The 19,351-nt window shown below is 42.4% G+C and overlaps 1 long non-coding RNA gene across 2 annotated transcripts in view; it reads left to right on the top strand.

Moving 5' to 3' along the window:
- The first annotated feature begins 2,734 nt into the window (after positions 1 to 2,734).
- The window catches only part of LOC145353236 (uncharacterized), a 65,352-nt gene continuing 48,735 nt past the window's right edge, over positions 2,735 to 19,351 (top strand). The window contains exons 1-2 of one of the 2 annotated variants that reach the window (XR_013888671.1): positions 2,735 to 2,927; positions 9,739 to 9,809. This is a non-coding gene — a long non-coding RNA (uncharacterized LOC145353236). The other variant, XR_013888672.1, reaches the window with a different exon arrangement.

Here is a 19,351-nt window from a genome sequence, read left to right as displayed (position 1 = left end):
ATTTTGGCAAGAAGATTGGGATACACAATATAAAGTAAAAGGAAAAACTGCAAAGGAGGTACAAAAACACAGCAACATTGGTACATATGTACATTAGTCTTTGGAGATGGGAGGGCATGTTGAGAGAACAGTTAATTAAACAGGATAGTATTAAGAATTTATTAACAGGCTGTTAGAGTACTAGACCCAAATCCCAAGGTATATTATTAAGTTTTTGTGGAGAGAGCCTTTTCAGAGAGAGCTGTTTGTAGGCTTCGATCTAAAAACACCTCTCTCCCCCTCACCCCTCACCCCTCACCCAGCACCACAACTAAACACAGTAAGCTGTTTTTTTGCTACAATTCAAGCTGCTCCCACTTCTAGTATCACCTGACTATATGACCTTGTATACTTAACTCACCTTCCATTACTTTAATAAAAGAAACACCCTAGGGATCATTTATAAACAACAATAATTAGCTTCATTCTAAGTAAATATTACAGGGCTAAAATGAGTAATTATCCTGCTTACCAGCATCTGTTGAATTTCCACCAGACATTGTCCACTCACAAATACTGGCTTTGTGACTGAAAAATCATGTCTCACAAATTTGATTGAGTTTTTTGAAGGGCTAACCAAGAAGGTAGATTAGGGCAGTGCAGTTGATGTTGTCTACATGAACTTTAGCAAGGCCTTTGACAAGGTACTGCATGGTAGGTTGTTGCATAAAGTTAAATCTCACGGGATCCGGGGTGAGGTATCTAAATGGGAACTAAATTGGCTTCTTGAGAGAACCAGAGGGTGGTTGTAGAAAGTTGTTTTTCAAATTAGGGGCCTGAGACCAGCAGTGTGCCTCAGGGATCAATGCTGGGCCCACTGTTATTTGTCATTTATATTAATGATTTGGATGAGAATATAGGAGGCATGGTTAGTACATTTGCAAATGACACTAAAATTGGTGGCATAGCGGAAGGTAAAGAAAGTTATCTCCAATTGCAACGAGATCTTGATCAATTGGGCCAGTGGGCTGACGAATGGCAGATGGAGTTTGATTTAGACAAATGCGAGGTGATGCATTTTGGTAGACTGAACCAGGGCAGGACTTGCTCAGTTAATAGTGGGTCTTTGGGGAGAATTACAGAACAAAGGGATCTAGGGGTACATGTTCATAACTCCTTGAAAGTTGACTCACAGGTGGACAGAGTGGTGAAGAAGACATTTGGCATGCCTCGTTTCATTGGTCAGAACATTGAATACAGGAGTTGGAATGTCTTGTTGAAGCTGTACAAGACATCGATAAGGTCACACTTGGAATACTGTGTGCAATTCTGGTCACCCTGTTATAGAAAGGATATTATTAAACTAGAAAGAGGGCAGAAAAGATTTACTAGGTTGCTACCAGGACTTGATTGACTGAGCTATAAGGAGAGACTGGATAAACTGGGACTTTTTTTGTCTGGAGCATAGGAGGCTAAGGGGTGATCTCATAGAGGTCTATAAAATAATGAGAGACACATATCAGCTAGATAGTCAATATCTTTTCCCAAAGGTAGGGGAGTCTAAAACTAGAGGACATAGGTTTATGGTGAGAGGAGAGAGATACGAAAGTGTCCAGAGGGGCAATTTTTTCACACAGAGGGTGGTGAGTATCTGGAACAAGCTGCCAGAGATAGTAGTAGAGATGGGTACAATTTTGTCTTTTAAAAAGCATTTAGATAGTTACATGGGTACAATGGGTATAGAGGAATATGGGCCAAATGCAAGTAATTGGGATTAGTTTGGGGATTTAAAAAAAAAGGCAGCATGGACAAGTTGGGCTGAAGGGCCTGTTTCCATGCTATAAACCTCAATGATTCTACGACTCTATGACATCCTGATTGCTTTGAAAAAAAACCACTGAACTTTCCATTCAGGCGACACAGTGGTTAGCACTGCTGCTGCCTCACTACTCCAGAGACCTGGGTTCAATTCCGGCCTTTGATGACTGTGAGGGGTTTGCATGTTCTCCCTGTGCCTGCATGGGTTTCTTCTGGGTGCTCCGGTTTCCTCTCACATTCCAAAGATTCAGTGGATTGACTATGCTAGTATCAGTGGATCAGCAGGGTAATTCCCTTAGTGTCGGGGGATTAGCAGGGTGAATACATGGGGTTCTGTGGATAAGGCCTGGATGGAATTGCAGTTGGTGCCAACTCAATGGGTAAAATAGCCTCCTTCTGCACTGTAGGGTTTCTTTAATAAGTAGTGAGAATCTATTCCCTCTCAAGACATCATCAAGAACTACAGGACACAGAATCAAAATAGTGATGTGAGGAAAAATATATTCACCCAGATGGTGGTTAAAGTCTGGAACAAACTTCCTGGGAGCATATAGAGGTGTGTGATTGAGGTATTCAAAGGGGAATTGGATTGCTACCTGAGAAGAAAGAATGTGCACAGTTACAGGGGTAAGGCGGGGGAGTGGAGCTGGGCAGAAAGCCGTTTCAGAGAGACAATACAGACCAGATGGGCTGAATGGCCATGTTCAGCACAGTCAAGATTCTGTGATTTTGCCCAGCCTGTCAGCAGCAAACGAACTCGGATGTTCCTGCTGTGTTTTTGGACACTTCGCTTCGGGGTTTGTTGTGTGGAATGTTTCTGGCGAGCAGAGGGCGACAGAGGATGGGGAATGCAGCGGAGGGAGAGAGGGAGAGGGAGAGAGAGAGAGAGAGAGGGAGGGAGGGAGGGAAGGCCGCTATGTGTAGCGCAGTGGCGGCCAGGGGAAGCTGCTGTGAGTCAGCCTGGGACCGGCCAGGGGAAGAGGCTGTGAGTCAGCCTGGAAGGGGCCAGCTGAGAGCAGCTGCTGGCACATCAACCTGCAGCGGCGAGAGAGGGGCGTTAAAGCCCACACCCAGCGGACAGTACAGCTTGTACTTGTTCCTGCATGCCTGCTGTTCCTTCTGTGCTGAAGGTTAGTGCAGTCTCTTAACTTCACACTGTGGGGTCTGGGCTCTGACATTTGCTGAACGCAATTGCACAACTCCCTTTTGAGGATTTCCCTAACAGAACGGCTCCTTTTACAACTGCGAATGAGAGGTGAAAAGAGTGCACATTTTAGGGGGCGTGCTCAGCTTCCTTGTTTGTGTGTCACTTGAGCCGTCTAAACGTCCAACACTTGACGATAAAGTGTTCTTTCGTTATCTGGTTGCCTCCAGAGGCTGACCGAATAAACTTCCTTCATACGCATGCATGTTGACCTGTTGATCCTTATCTCTGGCGTAAACAAGCACTAAGGACTCTGTAAGTAATTAAAAGTGGGATTGGGTTTCTGCACAATACTGGAACGGTCTACCCCGTTTCCTTGCAAAAACTTAAAATCTGGCGTGCATCTTATAACTGTCCAGGGAAGGATTTCTGAACTAAAGCGTACTAACCTGAGTCAACTTTCTCTACCCCAGAGATCATAGAATCCCTCCAGTGCAGAAGGAGGCCATTTGGCCCATCGACCACAATCCCACCCAGGCCCTATCCTACTAACCCCACTATTTACCCTGTTAGTCCACCTGACAATAAGGGGCAATTTACCATGGCTGATCAACCTAACCCTGCACAAGGTTGGAGTGTGGGAAGAAATCAGAGGACCCGGAGGAAACCCAACTGACACGGGGAGAATGTGTAAACTCCACACAGACAGTGACCTGAGGCCGGAATTGAACCTGGGTCCCTGGTGCTGTGAGGCAGCAGTGCTAACCACTGTGTTGCCCCATGCTGGATCCAAGAATTAAAAAAAATCTATAGGACACAGGAGAAAAATTGGGGGGGGGGCATTGGAAACTATGTTTTATCATTTTCTTTGATTTTTTTTGTCATTAAGAATAACATTAGACATCTGGTGAGAGAAGGCTAAAATAGTTGGAGATGATTCCTCCAGAAACCAGTCATTCTCTTCCCACCCCCAGACTCAGAAGGTTCAAGTCTCTCTTCAAAGATTTGAACACAATCTAGGCTCACACACCAATGCATTGGTGCCTGTGTGTGGCAATATTGCATGAGGCGTCAAACCAAGACCCTGGCTGGAATTCTCCAGTCTTGCATGCCCGGCCGAGAGTGAGAATGGAGAATTTGGCACTCAGTCAAAGCTTCATTTACTGCAGCAGGACTGGAGAATTCCAGCTGCCGGCAAGATTGGAGAATCCCGCCCCCTGTCAGAATTGGATGAGAAAAAATTTCCATGGTTCTATTTCAAGTTCTCCCAGTCCAAAGTTATCCCACGACTGACATCAGATAATTTGTGTAACATATGCAAAGGGCCTGCTGTGTTTCTGACATTACAACTGTGGCTTCAGTTTATATAATAAGCAGTAAAGCAAGTTGAAATGGCCTGAGGTGGTGAATGGTGCTTTATCACTGCAAGTCTCGACAAAAAGACAGATTCCTCTTCCCCTCCCTTATTCAAATTTAGTCCTTCTCTTCTTTTTTCCATGAAGATGATGCAAATATTTGATCCACTAATCTCTCCATTACATGGGGAAGGAGCTTTGTTTGACTGAAACACAGCTTGGAGAAGTCAAATACAATGGTGTATCTCATCAGCACGCACACTGAGCAAAGAAAGTTGGGAATTCAAAATAGTCGAGTCATCTTTGACTCTATGGCCACTGGCAGTTTGCCTCAGAAGCTGTCTCCCGTGTTACCTTACGTATATTTGCCCTCCGTTTCAGAGTTTTTCACTACCGAACTTTAAGGATTAAAAAATGTGATGGAATGCATTTTGGGAGGACTAACAAGTCAAGGAAATGTATATACAACGAATGGCCAGACACTAGGAAGTACAGGAGATCAGAGGGACCTTGGTGTGCATGTCCATATACGTCTGAAGATAACAGGACAGATAGATAAGGTGGTGAAAAAGGCATGTGGGCTGCTTGCCTTTATTAACCTAATGTTGTGAGACTTCTTACTTTATTAACTGGGGCATTGAATATAAGAGCAAAGAGGGACAACATGGTGGCACAGTAGTTAGCACTGCTGCCTCACTGTGCTAGGGACCCGAGTTCAATTCCTGGTTTGGGTCACTGTCTGTGCAGAGCTTACACGTTCTCCCCATATCTGCGTAGGCTTCCTCCGGATGCTCTGGTTTCCTCCCATAGTCCGAATGTTGTGCAGGTTAGGTGCATTGGCCATGCTAAATTCTCCCTCCGAGTACCTGGACAGGTGCCAGAGTGTGGCGATTAGGAGATTTCCACAGTAACTTCATTGCAGTGTTAATGTAAGCCTACTTGTGACACAAATAAGTAAATAAGGAAACAAATAAAGGTTATGATGGAGCTGTAAAAATTCTGGTTAAGCCACAGCTGGAGAACTGTATGCAGTTCTGGTCACCACACTATAGTAAGGAAGTGATTGCACTAGAGAAAAGGCAAAGGAGATTCACCAGGATGTTGCCTGGGCTGAGGCCTTTCAGCATCAAGAGGTGGAGTTGCCAACGTTGGACTGAGGTCGGCACAGTAAGTAGTCTCACAACACCAAGTTAAAGTCCAACAGGTTTATTTGGTAGCACGAGCTTTTGGAGTGCTGCCCCTTCATCAGGTGAGCAGCGCTCCGAAAGCTCGTGCTACCAAATAAACCTGTTGGACTTTAACCTGGTGTTGTGCGACTACTTACAGCATCAAAAGAGACTGGATAGGCTGCTATTGTTTTTCCTGGAGCATAGAAGGTTGAGGGGTGACCTGACTGAGGCATACATGGGACAGAACACTTCCCTTTAGCAGAGGGACCAATAACAGGGACATAGATTTAAGTTAAGGGGCAGGAGGTTTATAGGAGATGTGAGCCTTTTCACCTAGACGTTAGTTGGAATTTGGAATTCACTCTCTGAAATGGAGGTGGGAATCCTCACAACATTTTGATTTGATTTATTATTGTCACATGTATTGGTATACAGTGAAAAGTATTGTTTCTTGCACACTATACAGACCAAGCACACTGTTCATTTAAGAAGTATTTAGATGAACACTTGAAATGCCATAACATACAAGACTATGGCTAAGTAAAATGTGATTAAAATAGATAGATGCTTGATGGCTGGTGCCAACATGATGGATTGAAGGACCTCTTTCCATGAAGTAAAACTACTCTATAATCTCTCAATTATTACTGAAACCATTTACAGAGTGACATGGAGATGAGCAGATTGTGGAGGTGAATGTGTAGCTAAAGGAGTGGTGTGGGAAACAGGCATTCCACTTCATGGAACACTGGCTTCAGTACTGGGACTGGAATGAACTGTACCATTGGGATAGGCTCAACCTGAAGTGGAACCAGCAACACAATGGAAATGCTAGATAGGAGGATCACAAGGACTTTAAACTAGTAATCGGGGTGGGGTGAGGAAACTCAGGTAGAAAAGGTAGCATTGATAAGACTTTGACCACAAACAGAAGCGAGGACAGTAGAGTAACAGAAGTTGTGCTTTAAGCACTGCAGATAAAGGCAAAACTAAAAGATATAAGATAATTAAGCCAAGAGGGAGAGAAATGAGAAATGTGAGTAAAACATTCATGCAGAAGGACAAGTTAGGTGGTCCAAAATATGTGGGTTTTTTTATACTACTGTGTGGCGTATAAGGAACAAATTGAATGAATTTCAGGCATGAAGAGATACAGGGAAAACATGAAGTTGGGGTGTAGTTCAGTCATAATCTCATTGACTAACAGAACAAGCTTGTGGACCTGTTCTACTTCTTTCCTTATGGTCCTGTGTCATCACGTTATAATCTAATGGTGTTCAGAAGCTGGAACTCTGGTTGACTTAATATCCTGAACCCATTGTCCTCAACTGGCTCAATTTTAAAAAAAGCATAACTTGCATTTATTCAGTGTCTTCGGTCTAGTGAAATGTCTTGAGGTGGAATCAGACAACAATGGATACTGAAGCAAAGAAAGAGATAGGAATGGGCAGGATATCTAGATCACCAAAAATTTGAGTCAGCCTAAAAGATTGCCTGGGGAGGAGAACAGAACTTATTATGTTTGTGACCAAGGCCAAAAGTGGTGGCTTCTGTCATCTGATATTTAACTGACTTGAGGAGTTATGGCTCATCCAGGGTTAGATGTCAGACAAGTAGACTTGACAGCATTAAAGTCAACGCAGATGGCAGTAGGTCAAGCGGGATGTCAACAGTAAATACATGGAAGTTGACCCCATATCCGAGGATAATGTCACCAAGAGGTCGCAGGTGGATGAGGAAGAGGAGGGCCTCAGTTGGGGTAAACCTTGGGGAGCTGCAAAGATAACAACAGTGCACCTGAAATCCACGGCTTGGCTAATGACAGGATGCTTTTGCTGCATCACAAAGTGGGAGTGGAAGATTGTTTTTAAAAGTTCTGCACTCCTTTTTTCACTCTTGAGTGTTCACCTCTCACTCTCAGGTCAGAAAATAGGTGGGCAAGCTATTAAAGGCTGTCGTTCTCTGGTAAAATATTGGCCACCATCCCCCTGGCTGCATCATAGAGTTCAGCAGTTCAGACCGCAGAGGATCATTATGTATGAAGCTATAGCATGCTAGATGAAGCTTCGGCTCAGAATTTGCTGAAAAAATAATGATGAGTTTATGGCCCTATCGTTATTAGTGCATTCAAAACATAACTTAATTGTGGGAGGAAGAGATGTGCCATGACTAGTGAATTACCATGATTGCTGGATGAATTACACCGCTCTGGCATTGCGCTCTCATACAGGGAGCTTGCTGTCATCTCCTGTAAGTGTCAAGAAATTGATGGATTTGCATTGTAAATATGAATTAATCTTATCTCCAAAGTTAGGGTTGCTAAAATAAATATGTCTTATGAAAACTGAAAGGATGACCCAGGTTTTCCAGGAGATTTATGTCATTACAATGATCAATCTATGTTGTAAAGTCACTTGAATGACTCAGGGAATATTATAGAATAGGTGACTGGCACTATCAGTCAGGGCACTGTGCAGTTTCCTGGAACTTATGCGCCACTCTGGCCTGTCATTTTCATAGTCACTACTCCAGAAGACAGCGGTGATCATGATTTTGCTGGCACCTCACTATTTCAAATGTCAGCTGTCTCTTAGGCTTAAAAAATAATGGTATAGCTGGTTTGGCAGCAGCATGATTTGTAGCTAATTAGGCACATTTATTTCCTTTTTTAAGATGTTGCTCAAAATTATTATTGTTGTATTACCAGGCTGGATAAAGGTGAGCTAGATGGACCTGGGTTTATTTGTCTAACTGTGCCTAGAACATACTATTTATAGTGCTGATCTCCAATCTCAACATACTGGGCAAGTCCTGTGCTGACTTTGCAGTCTTCAATCTATCGATATGTGTTGAATCTAACCAGCAAAGAGATAACTAGTTAATTCTACAAATTAACCAGTTAATAATGCGACTCATGAGATTATTTTAACGTTTCTAAGCATTTCAACATTTGTAAATCCCAGGCTAATGATTTTGCAAATTGGACCTCTGTCTTGAGATTGTAAAACAAAGGAAATAGCACAATCAGATTTGCTAGTCAAATAGAATGGGGAGTAATGGATGGACAAGAATTATTAATATGATAATTTTGGGTCTTGCATTGTGATTGTACATCCTGTTTGCTCAGAGTAGGCCAAGTCACACATTGCAGAAGCCATAAAATAAGTCACTGAACCATACGCATCTCGAGTCCTAAGTTCAACCTCCGATTACATTGCAAGGTGGAATTTGAACCACTGAGAACAGCACAGACAATTTTGCATACTTGTGCAAACATGACAAATCATTGCTATGTGGTTTGCAAGTGGAGAAGGGAGACTCACACAGGGAGACAGTGTGAAAAGACCATTAACCATGTCAACTTGGCACAGCAGTAGCACACTTAACTTTGAGTCAAAAGTGACTGACCCTCAATCCAGGACGAGAAGGCTGCACTTTAGCCCAGTGTCCAGAGAATGCTAACGTTTGAGTGATTCTCTTTTGCACAACAGGACCCATGTGCCTTTTCAAATCTTGATAAAAATAAAACTCCGTTTTTTTTTTCTGAGATGAAGTATTATATCCTGGTTCTTTAAACAACATTCATCCTTTAATCATCACCTGCAGGGCTAATTAACTAACCATTCATCTCATTTGGCGGGATCTTGCAGTGTGCAGATCGGCTGCTGTGTTTGAGCCTTAAAATACAAGGTGCTAAGTGTACACAGATTCACAGTGATAATCTAAAACCAGCTGGTGTTAGGGATTCCACAACTGGGGCCTGGAGATCAGATTGATCTCCCCATTGACCATATGGACACGCGAGTCTCCAAAGTTATCGTGAGGCTGAAACTCTTTTGCAGTGGTGCTAAAAGTGACGTATGAATGCCTGCTTAAGAGTATTAGCAAGTGCTCTGTGTTCCAAGTGGATTTGCCTGCTTTATACATTTTGAAGAGGCAACATTTGATCTTTTGAAATTTAATAGTCTGAAGAAATTTGCATGATATAGGATTGAGGCACACATCATCTGGTGAGAGGGGGAACTGGATTTCCCTATTCCTGTATCTTTGTGCATCTAACAAATCTGCTAATGCTATCATGGGTTATTTTTCAACTGTCATGATGAGTCTAAAGGTGAATGACCCATTGTGAGATTTGATTTTTGATGAGTTTGATAACCTCATCATGTGTCCTGTATGCTTGTACAAAGTTCAGTTTTTTTAAAAAAAAGCTGCTCTTTAAAAGGCCAGTGATGACTTGAATCATCTAAAATTTGGCCTTTTAATATTACAGGAAACTACAGTGCTTAAAGATGCTGGTGAGGACTTGAAAGACTGATTCATGGTCACTTCAGTCAGAATAAAGTAAGTTTTGTTTGCTCAATATTCCCATGTGTTTATTTCTGTACAGTGTATTTTTTGCCAGTCAAACTCAGTCTGTCTGGCTTTGACAAATTCTACTACTGAGAGTTCAGCCATGGAGATACAGCAGCTCAATGTCTTTCCAGCAAGGATCAGGCATGATGGGATGATCAGCCTCCTGTGCTGTATGATTCCATGTTTTATGGTTTGGATCATGCAGTGTGCCATCTGAACCTATTTTCATCTCAAACTAAAACACTATACTTTATTACCCTAATGATTACTACGCCATATCTGAGTACCAATGGTTTGTAATGTATCAGAAATGTATTATTATGCTTAAAATCCTTTACAAAAATTTAACTTTTTAGTCAAATGTTACATTTATTGTTTTCTGCCCTTTAATGTGTTAAATTCTGAATAAGGTGACTACCTGATCATTGGGATTTGCAATCCTGTCAGCAAGTAACACGCAAGTCGAAGTTTTTTTTCTCTCTTATCATGTTTTTTGCACCAATTGCTACATCAGTATGTTAACTTCTTTTGTTACGTATTTTGTTATGTACACCATTTTGTGGAAATGTGTTCCCCACACAAACTAGAAGCTAGTTTACCAATTACAAATTGAGTTGGCATACTTTGTCACAAAAATGGTCACTTGTTGTACGGACTTTCTCTTATGTGTTTTATTTAAGCACATCTTTGGAGAAGGATCACTAGAAACCAATATTTATCAGACAAGTTTTTTCTTAAAATGCCTCCAAATCAAGGTGTTTCACCACAATTTTGTGGTTTTTGCATAGAGCACACAAGAATTAGAAGCAGGAGTGTCCACCCGGCCGTTCAAGCCTGCCCTGCCATTCAGTACGATCATGGCTGACCAACGCCGGCCTCAACTCCTTTTCTGTGTCATTTTCCCATTGCCCCCTTTTCCTTGATCTGTCAAATGCTTATCTACCTCCACTTTAAATAGTTCTAATGATCCAACTCCCACCACCGTTTGGGGCAGAGAATCTCAGAGATTCACCACCCTCTATGAGAAGAAATTTCTACGCATTTCGGTTTTAAATGACTGGCCCTTTATCTTGTAGCTAATGAAAACATCTCATCATCTACCCGATCAAGCACCAGCAGGATCTTATGTTTGAATAAGGTCGCCCCCTCCCTCTTCTAAACTCCAAAAAATATAGATCCAGACTATTAAGTCTCTCTTGAGAGGACAACCCTGTCATCCCAGGAATTAGCCTGGAGTATCTCCTTTGGACTGCCTCCAATGTTACTATATCCTCTTTAAGGTAAGGGGACCAAAACAGTATGCAATATTCCTGGTGAAGCCTCACCAACATTCTGTACAATTGCAACAAAATCTCCCTATTTTTAAACTCCAACCCCTTATATCCTTCGCCTTCTTAACTGAGAGCAGAAGGCGTTCTTTTTGCATAGAGTGACGAAGCTGTGGATTGTGCAATTGACGTTGGGCAATTGAACGGAGCCCATACAGTGTTAAAGAGCAGCTAAGCAATTTATGGAAAAGGTTTCAAAGGCGATTGGGAGTGAGAATATGAGTTCGGGCAACTGCTTGTGTGAAGGATAAACAACGACACAGGTTTGCTGTGCTACGTGTTCTACGTAATTGTGCTAGTATTAATTCTTTAAGGCATGCCTTTAGTCCTAGAATTGTCGTATTTGAAACTAAATATTAGAATAGTACTGGTAAGAAAATATCACACATAATTGTTACAGTGCAATTCAAGGAGGGAACATGCCTGAATGAAGAAATTAATTAATTACATATATACCTTATAACAACTTAGCAATGGAAATTCAGTCATGTCCTTTGGCTTTTTGATGGGGGTAGGAGTAATTGGGCCAAGGAAGGTATTTGATTGGTAATCCATCAATACATTGAACACTGATGCCTTTTTTCCTTTTTTGGAATTATCTTCAGATTTATTTTGTCGCACATACAGTACTTCCAAGTTTTTGGCCATCTTAGCGGATGCAGGCAGTAGATCTTGATATTTTGCCATTAATTGTGAGAGCCTTTTAATTTATTATGGGGTGGAGAGTCAGCCTTCCTCTAGATTTGATCTCTCTTGAGATTAATGTTTGGAATGCATGTACAATCTCTTCGCGAATTTGAAAGAGTTAGTTGTGCATCAACTCTGGCCATTATCATAATTTGGAATGTGGACCTGTACGTGTTGGAATTTAGAAGGCTGAGGGGGGATCTTATAGAGACTTACAAGATAATGAAGGGGCTAGATAGGGTAGAGGTAGAGAGATTCTTTCCATTTAGAAAGGAAACCAGAACTAGAGGGCACAGCCTCAAAATAAGGCGGGGGGGGGTGTGTGTGGGGGTGGCGCTGTTTAGAACAGGGTTGAGGAGGAACTTCTTCTCTCAGAGGGTGGTGAATCTCTGGAATTCTCTGCCCGTTGTAGTGGTGGAGGCTACCTCGTTGAATAAGTCACGGGTAGATAGATTTCTGATCGATAAGGGAATTAAGGGTTATGGGGAGCAGGCGGGTAAGTGGAACTGATCCACTTCAGATCAGCCATGATCTTATTGAATGGCGGGGCAGGCTCGGAGGGCTAGATGGCCTACTCCTGCTCCAATTTCTTATGTTCTTATGGACATTATTAGTGGAATTTGTTCTGGCCAATTGTTATCCTTGTTAGTGGGAGCTTGTTGTGCATTAATAGGCTACCACACTTCCTACTCCTAACAGTAACTTAATTTCTTTAATTGCCTGTAAAGTGTTTTGGGACATCCTCAGATTTTGAAAGCTGCTATGTAAACGCAAGACCAAAAAATACTGGCATTCACACTAGTTATGCGTTACACCTGCAAGATGCTGGGCAGCACGCTGGCACTGTGGTTAGCACTGCTGCCTCACAGCGCCAGTGACCAGGGTTCGATTCCTGGCTTGGGTTACTGTCTGTGTGGAATTTGCATATTCTCCCCGTGTCTGTGTGGGTTTCCTCCCACAGTCCAAAGATGTACCCATTTAGGTGGATTGGCCATGCTAAATTGCCACTCGGAGTCAGAGAGACTAGCTAGGGTAAATGCATGGGGATAGAGTGGGATTTTGGTCAGTGCAGACTCGACGGCCAAATGGCCTCCTTCTGCACTGTAGGATTCTGATTTTGTGAAGATTAGTAAATATTTTTTCTTTCCCTTTTAACTTGGAGGACTTAACTATTTTCTATCTTAGGATTCATGGTTGTCTCTTGTAATTAGTCTTAATGATGCATTATCTTGTTAAAGGAACACGTACATGCACAGTTCCTTTTTGTAGCCAAGTTTATATGTCTAGGCTGCTTGCATGGTCACAAAGTATAATTGACTGTTTCCAGCATCTGCGTTGCAACAGTTGTGTTGTAACTAAGTGACCTAGCATGTGGGGCTAGTGCTGAGTATAAATGTGAAATATTATCACCAATCAGGTTCACTGGTTTCATAGAATACCTACAGTGCAGAAGGAAGCCATTTGGCCCATTGAGTCTGCACCAACTTTCAAACAGAGTATCCCATGCATGCCCTATCCCCGTCAACCCACATATTTATCCTGCTAATTCCCCTACACTGCGCAACCTGGGACATGAAGGGATAATTTAGTATGGCCAATCCACCTAACCTGTTCATTTTTGCACTCTGGGAGGAATCCGGAGCATCCAGAGGAGACACAGGGAAAATGTGTAAGCCCCATACAGCCAGTCACCTGAGGCTGGAATTGAACCCAGGTCCCTGGTGCTGTGAGGCAGCAGTGTTAACCACTTTGCCGCTGTGCCAGTTTGATACAAGCTGACCACATGCAATATCATTTTCAATCTAACTTGTGGTTAACTGTGAATTACTCCCTTGGGATTCCCTAATCAGCCAAGTATAAATGTAAGGTGGCACCGAGCCATACAGCAATTCATATTTATATGGTCCTTCTACAGAGAGGCAACTAACAAAAATAGTTGGTGAGCAGCGGAATGTTGAATAAGTTAAGAGCCTGTGGTTAAGGGTAAGATCCTGGCATGGATAGAAGATTGGCTGACGGGCAGAAGGCAGGGAGTGGGGATAAAGGGGTCTTTTTCAGGATGGCAGCTGATGATTAGTGGTGTACCTCAGTGGTCGTGCTGGGACCACAACTTTTCACAATATGTATTAATGATTTGGAAGAAGAAACTGAAAGGCACTGTTGCAGATGATACAAAGATGCATAGAGGGGCAGGTGGTATTGAGGAAGCTGCAGAAGGACTTGGACAAGCTAGGAGAGTGGGCAAAGAAGTGGCAGATGGAATACAATGTGGAAAAGTGCGATGTTTATGCACTTTGAAGGGGAAATGGAGGCATAGACTATTTTCTAAATGGGGAAATGCTTAGGAAATCAGAAGCACAAAGGGACTTGAGAGTCCTTGCTCAAGATTCTCTTAAGGTTAATGTGCAGGTTCAGTTGACAGCTAGGAAGGCAAATATAATGTTAGCATTCATGTTGAAAGGGCTAGAATACAATTACAGGGATGTTCTTCTGAGGCTGTACAACGCTCTGGTCAGACCCCATTTGGAGTATTGTGAGCAGTTTTGGGCCCGGTATCGAAGGAAGGATGTGCTGCCTTGGAAAGTGTCCAGAGGAGATTCACAAGAATGATCCCTGAAATGAAGAGCTTGTCGTATGAGGAACGGTTGAGGACTCTGGGTCTGCTCTCATTTGAGTTTATAAGGATAAGGGGGGATCTTATTGAAACTTACAGGATATTGAGAGTCCTGGATAGAGTGGAAGTGGAGAGGATGTTTCCAGTGGAAGGAAAAACTAGAATCAGATTAAAGGGACCACCCTTTAAAACAGATGAGGAGGAATTTGTTCAGCCAGAGAGTAGTGAATCTGTGGAACTCTTTGCTGCAGAAGACCATGGAGGCCAGGTCATTGAGTGTCTAAGACAAAGATAGATAGGTTCTTGATTAATAAGGGGATCAGGAGTTATGGGAAAAAGGTAGGAGAATGGGGATGAGAAAAATATCCGCCACGATTGAATGGCAGAACAGACTCGATAGGCCGAGTGGTCTAATTGTGCTCCTATATCTTATGGTCTTATGAAATCAGAGATTAGGAAGGATAACTGAAAGCTTGCATGAATAAATGGATTTTGGGAAGGTTTTAAAAGGGGTGAGAGATGAGGTGAGTGTCATTTTTGTGATGGACATTTTTTAATGTTAAATATTTTGAAGTTTGGAAGAAAATATTAGACAAAACTGGGAAGTCGGTAATGGTAAATTTCTGACATTTGGTTGTACTTTGTTTTGCTGTCTTCACTTGTTAATGGGAGCTCATTGTGCATTAACAGGCTACCCTGTTTCCTACATTATAACTAACTACATCACTTTAATTGTCTGTAGAGTGTTTTGGGACATTCTGAGATCATATGTAAATACAAGACTTCAAAAAAATACAGGTATTCACATTATTTGTGCCTTATGCCTATAAGATTAGTACAGCTAAGCTCTAGAAATTTCCCCACCTCACTGCTTCTTCCTTTAGATCCTCTACAATCTTCCATTTTGAATAATCTTTTGGTCATCTGTATTGATGTCTCTTTGTTTGGTTTGGTGTCAATTTTTGTACGAAACGTTTGGAATGTTTTACAATTATATGACAAATTTAGCATGGCAAGGTGGCACAGTGGTTAGCACTGCTGTCTCACATGCCAGGGACCCAGGTTCAATTCCAGCCTTGGGTGACTGTCTGAGTGGAGTTTGCACATTCTCCTCATGTCTACATGAGTTTCCTCCAGATGCTGCAGTTTGCCTTCCACAGTCCAAAGCTGTGTGGGTTAGGTGGATTGGCCATGCTTTGTGTAAGGGGGATTAGCGTGATAAATACGTGGGGCTACAGGGATAGGGCCTAGGTGGGATTGTTGTTGGTGTAGCTTGATGAACCTGAATAATAGTAAAGTAATGACGATTGCTACTGATCTAAAGCTGCTCACAAAAATCTAGTGATCCCTCCACCTTTCCTGATACTTCTTTTATGACTCCAGTTTGGGAATCTTTGATATCCAGTAACAGTGATGTCATCAAGCTGCCGATCACATTAAAGAATTTGCAGATTCCATTATTAATTTTTGTAATAATTATATGAAAAGTGAAATAAGGATTTCATGCATATGGATCATAAACATATATATTTAAAATCTACGCAACTATTAGTCGAGAATAGAGAGATTCAGGGAAGGTGGCATGGTAGCACAGTGGTTAGCGCTGCTGTCTCACAGCACCAGGGACCTGGGTTCAAATCCAGCTTCGTGTCACTATCTGTGTGGAATTTGCACGTTCTCCCCGTGTCTGTGTGGGTTTCCTCCGGGTGCTCTGGTTTCCCCCCACAGTCCAAAGATGTGCAGATTATGTTGATTGGCCATGCTAAATTGCCCCTTGGTGTCAGTGGGGTTAGCAGGGTAAATGTGTGGGGTTACAGGGATAGGGCTTGGGTGCGATTGTTGTCGGTGTAGGCCCAGTGGGCCAAATGGCCTCTTTCTGTGCTGTGGGGAATTCTATGATTTGACAATCCAGAAATACCAAATTAGTTTTTCAGGGCCAGAAGCTTGTTCAGTAATTATGATTTGGCACTCTGTTTAAATACACAGTTATCCTTCATTTAACAAGATGTAATATCTTCAAGGGTTTTTACACTGAGACTGTTAGCATAAAAAGTGGATCTTAACACCAAATCAGTGATTTCTGACTGGATTCCTTGCAGATGGAGCTCACCAGTATGTGCTATGAAGAAGTAGGCAATGCATGAATGGCAAAAATGTGTGTTTTTCTGGTTGACGATCAGTGACTAGTGATGTGCCTCAGGGATCAGTGTTGGGACGGCAATTGTTTACAATTTACATGGATGATTTGGAGTTAGGGACCAAGTGTAGTGTGTCAAAGTTCGCAGATGGTACGAAGATGAGCGGTAGAGCAAAGTGTGCAGAGGATATTGAAAGTCTGCAAAGGGATATAGATAATTTAAATGAATGGGCAAGGGTCTGGCAGGTGGGGTACTATGTTGGTAAATGTGAGATCATCCATTTTGGCAGAAATAACAGCAAAATGGACTATTACTTAGATGGCAAAAAATTGCAGCACGCTGCTGTGCAGAGGGATCTGGATGTCCTTGTGCATAAATAGCAAAAAGTTGGTTTGCAGATGCAGCAGGTGATTAAGAAAGCAAATCAAATTTTGTTCTTCATTGCTAGAAGGATGGAGTTTAAAAACAGTGAGGTTATGTTGCAGTTCTATAAGGTGCTGGCAAGGCCACACCTGGAGTACTGTGCACAGTTTTGGTCTCCTTATGGAGAAAGGATGTACTGGTACTGGAGGGGGCGCAGAGGAAATTCATTCGGTTGATTCCAGAGTTGAGAGGGTTGGCTTATGAGGAGAGACTGAGTAGACTGGGGCTATATTCATTGGAATTCAGAAGAATGAGGGGGGAATCTTATAGAAACATGTAAAATTATGAAGAGAATAGATAAGATTGAAGCACAGAGGTTGTTTCCACTGGTGAGTGAAACTAGAACTCGGGAGCATAGCCTCAAAATAAGGGGGAGCAGATTTAGGACTGAGTTGAGGAGGAATTTCTTCACACACAGTTGTGAATCTGTGGAATTCCCTGCCTAGTGAAGCAGTTGAATGTTTTTAAGGCAAGGATAGATATATTTTTTAAACAGTAAAGGAATTAAGGGTTATGGTGATCGGGCAGGTAAGTGGAGCTGATTCCATGAACAGATCAGCTGTGGTCTTATTGAATGGTGGAGCAGGCTCGAAGGGTCAAATGGCCTACTCCTGCTCCTAGTTCTTATGTGATTTCTGCTTTTAATTGCGCTAGTGCAGTTTCAGTAATGATGGTTCATACTTACAGTATTTCTTGTGTGCCATTCTGAGGAGTCAGTAAGTGCACTGGGTTCACGTTCCTCCCGCACTCAGCAGTAGCATTTGTTCTGAGGCCCCTCAGCCGGAGTATCTGTGGAAGGTGAACATCAAAGCTGTGTGTGTGTTAGGTGGATTGACCAAGATAAAATTGCCCCTTAATGTCAGGGGGAGTGGCAGGGTAAATATAGAGCATAGAATCATAGAAAAACTACAGCACAAACAGGCCCTTCGGCCCACAAGTTGCACCGAACATGTCCCTACCTACTAGGCTTACCTATAACCCTCTATCTTACTAAGTCCCATGCACTTATCCAAAAGTCTCTTAAAAGACCTTATCGAATCCGTCTCCACCACCACCGCCGGCAGCCGATTCCACGCACCCACCACCCTCTGAGTGAAAAACTTATCCCTGACATCTCCTCTGTACCTACTCCCCAGTACCCCAAACCTGTGTCCTCTTGTGGCAGCCATTTCAGCCCTGGGAAAAAGCCTCTGAGAATCCACTCAATCAATACCTCATATACATGTGGGATGATGAGCATAGGACCCAGATTGGATAGTTGTCAGTGCAGGCCGAATGGGTTGAGTGGCTGCCTCCTGTACTGTAGTGATTCTATTCAATGATTAGTCAAGTTCCGCACACATTAGGATGGCCTCAACCTTGGGTTCATGTCACACTATCTGTAACCCCCACAACTTGCCTGGACTTGCACAACCTCACTAACTTCCTGTCTGGAGACAATATACATCTCTTTAACCTGTGCTTAATGCTCTCTCCACTCACATTGTCTGTACTTTTAAGGCTTGATTAGCTGTAAAGATTCGCATTCCGATCATTATTCTGTAAATTGAGTTTGTGTCTTTATATGCCCTGTTTGTGAACAGAACTCCCACTTACCTGACGAAGGAGCAGCACTCCGAAAGCTAGTGGCGTTTGCTACCAAATAAGCTTGTTGGACTTTAACCTGGTGATGTGAGATTTCTTACTTATTCTATGATTACCCATAGGCTATCGTGAGGTTTGGATCTTTTCATGGACTCAGCTCAGTTACGCACCCGCTCACCAAAGCACTTAATTCTTTCACTGTTCAAAGATCTATCTATCTTTGCCATAAAAACATTCAACGAGGTAGCCTCAACTGCTTCACTGAGCAGAGAATTCCAGATTCACAACCTTTTGGATGAAGAAGTTCCTCCTCAACTCTGTTGTAAATCTGCTCCCCCTTATTTTGAGACTATACCCCCCTAGTTCTGGTTTCACCTGCCAGTGAAAACAATCTCCCTGCTTCTATCTTACCTATTCCCTTCATTATTTTATATGTTTCTATAAGATTCCCCTCCTCATGCTTCTAAATTCCAGTGGGTATAGTCCCAGTCTACGAATCAATAAGTGGACAACCTTAATGTTATTGTATCCTAGCGATCCTTTTTGCACCTTCAGTTTTCATCCTATTCTAATCTTTACGAAGAATCTGGACTAGGAACTTGGTGACACCACCCTGGGTGAAAGCAGCAAATAATATGATGGAGAATGCACTGAATGATTGTTAGAATTGTTTTTTACATTGTAAATGCTAAATATAATTGGGTAGATACATAGATTTAAATGGAGAAGTAACTAATTTAGGCATGACATAGTTTT

The sequence above is a fragment of the Carcharhinus amblyrhynchos genome, chromosome 2 (assembly GCF_965287045.1).
Source record: "Carcharhinus amblyrhynchos chromosome 2, sCarAmb.v2.hapA, whole genome shotgun sequence".
NCBI classification, from domain to species: domain Eukaryota; kingdom Metazoa; phylum Chordata; class Chondrichthyes; order Carcharhiniformes; family Carcharhinidae; genus Carcharhinus; species Carcharhinus amblyrhynchos.
The sequence above is the reverse complement of the archived record's forward strand: the minus strand, read 5'-3'. Positions and strand labels throughout refer to the sequence as shown.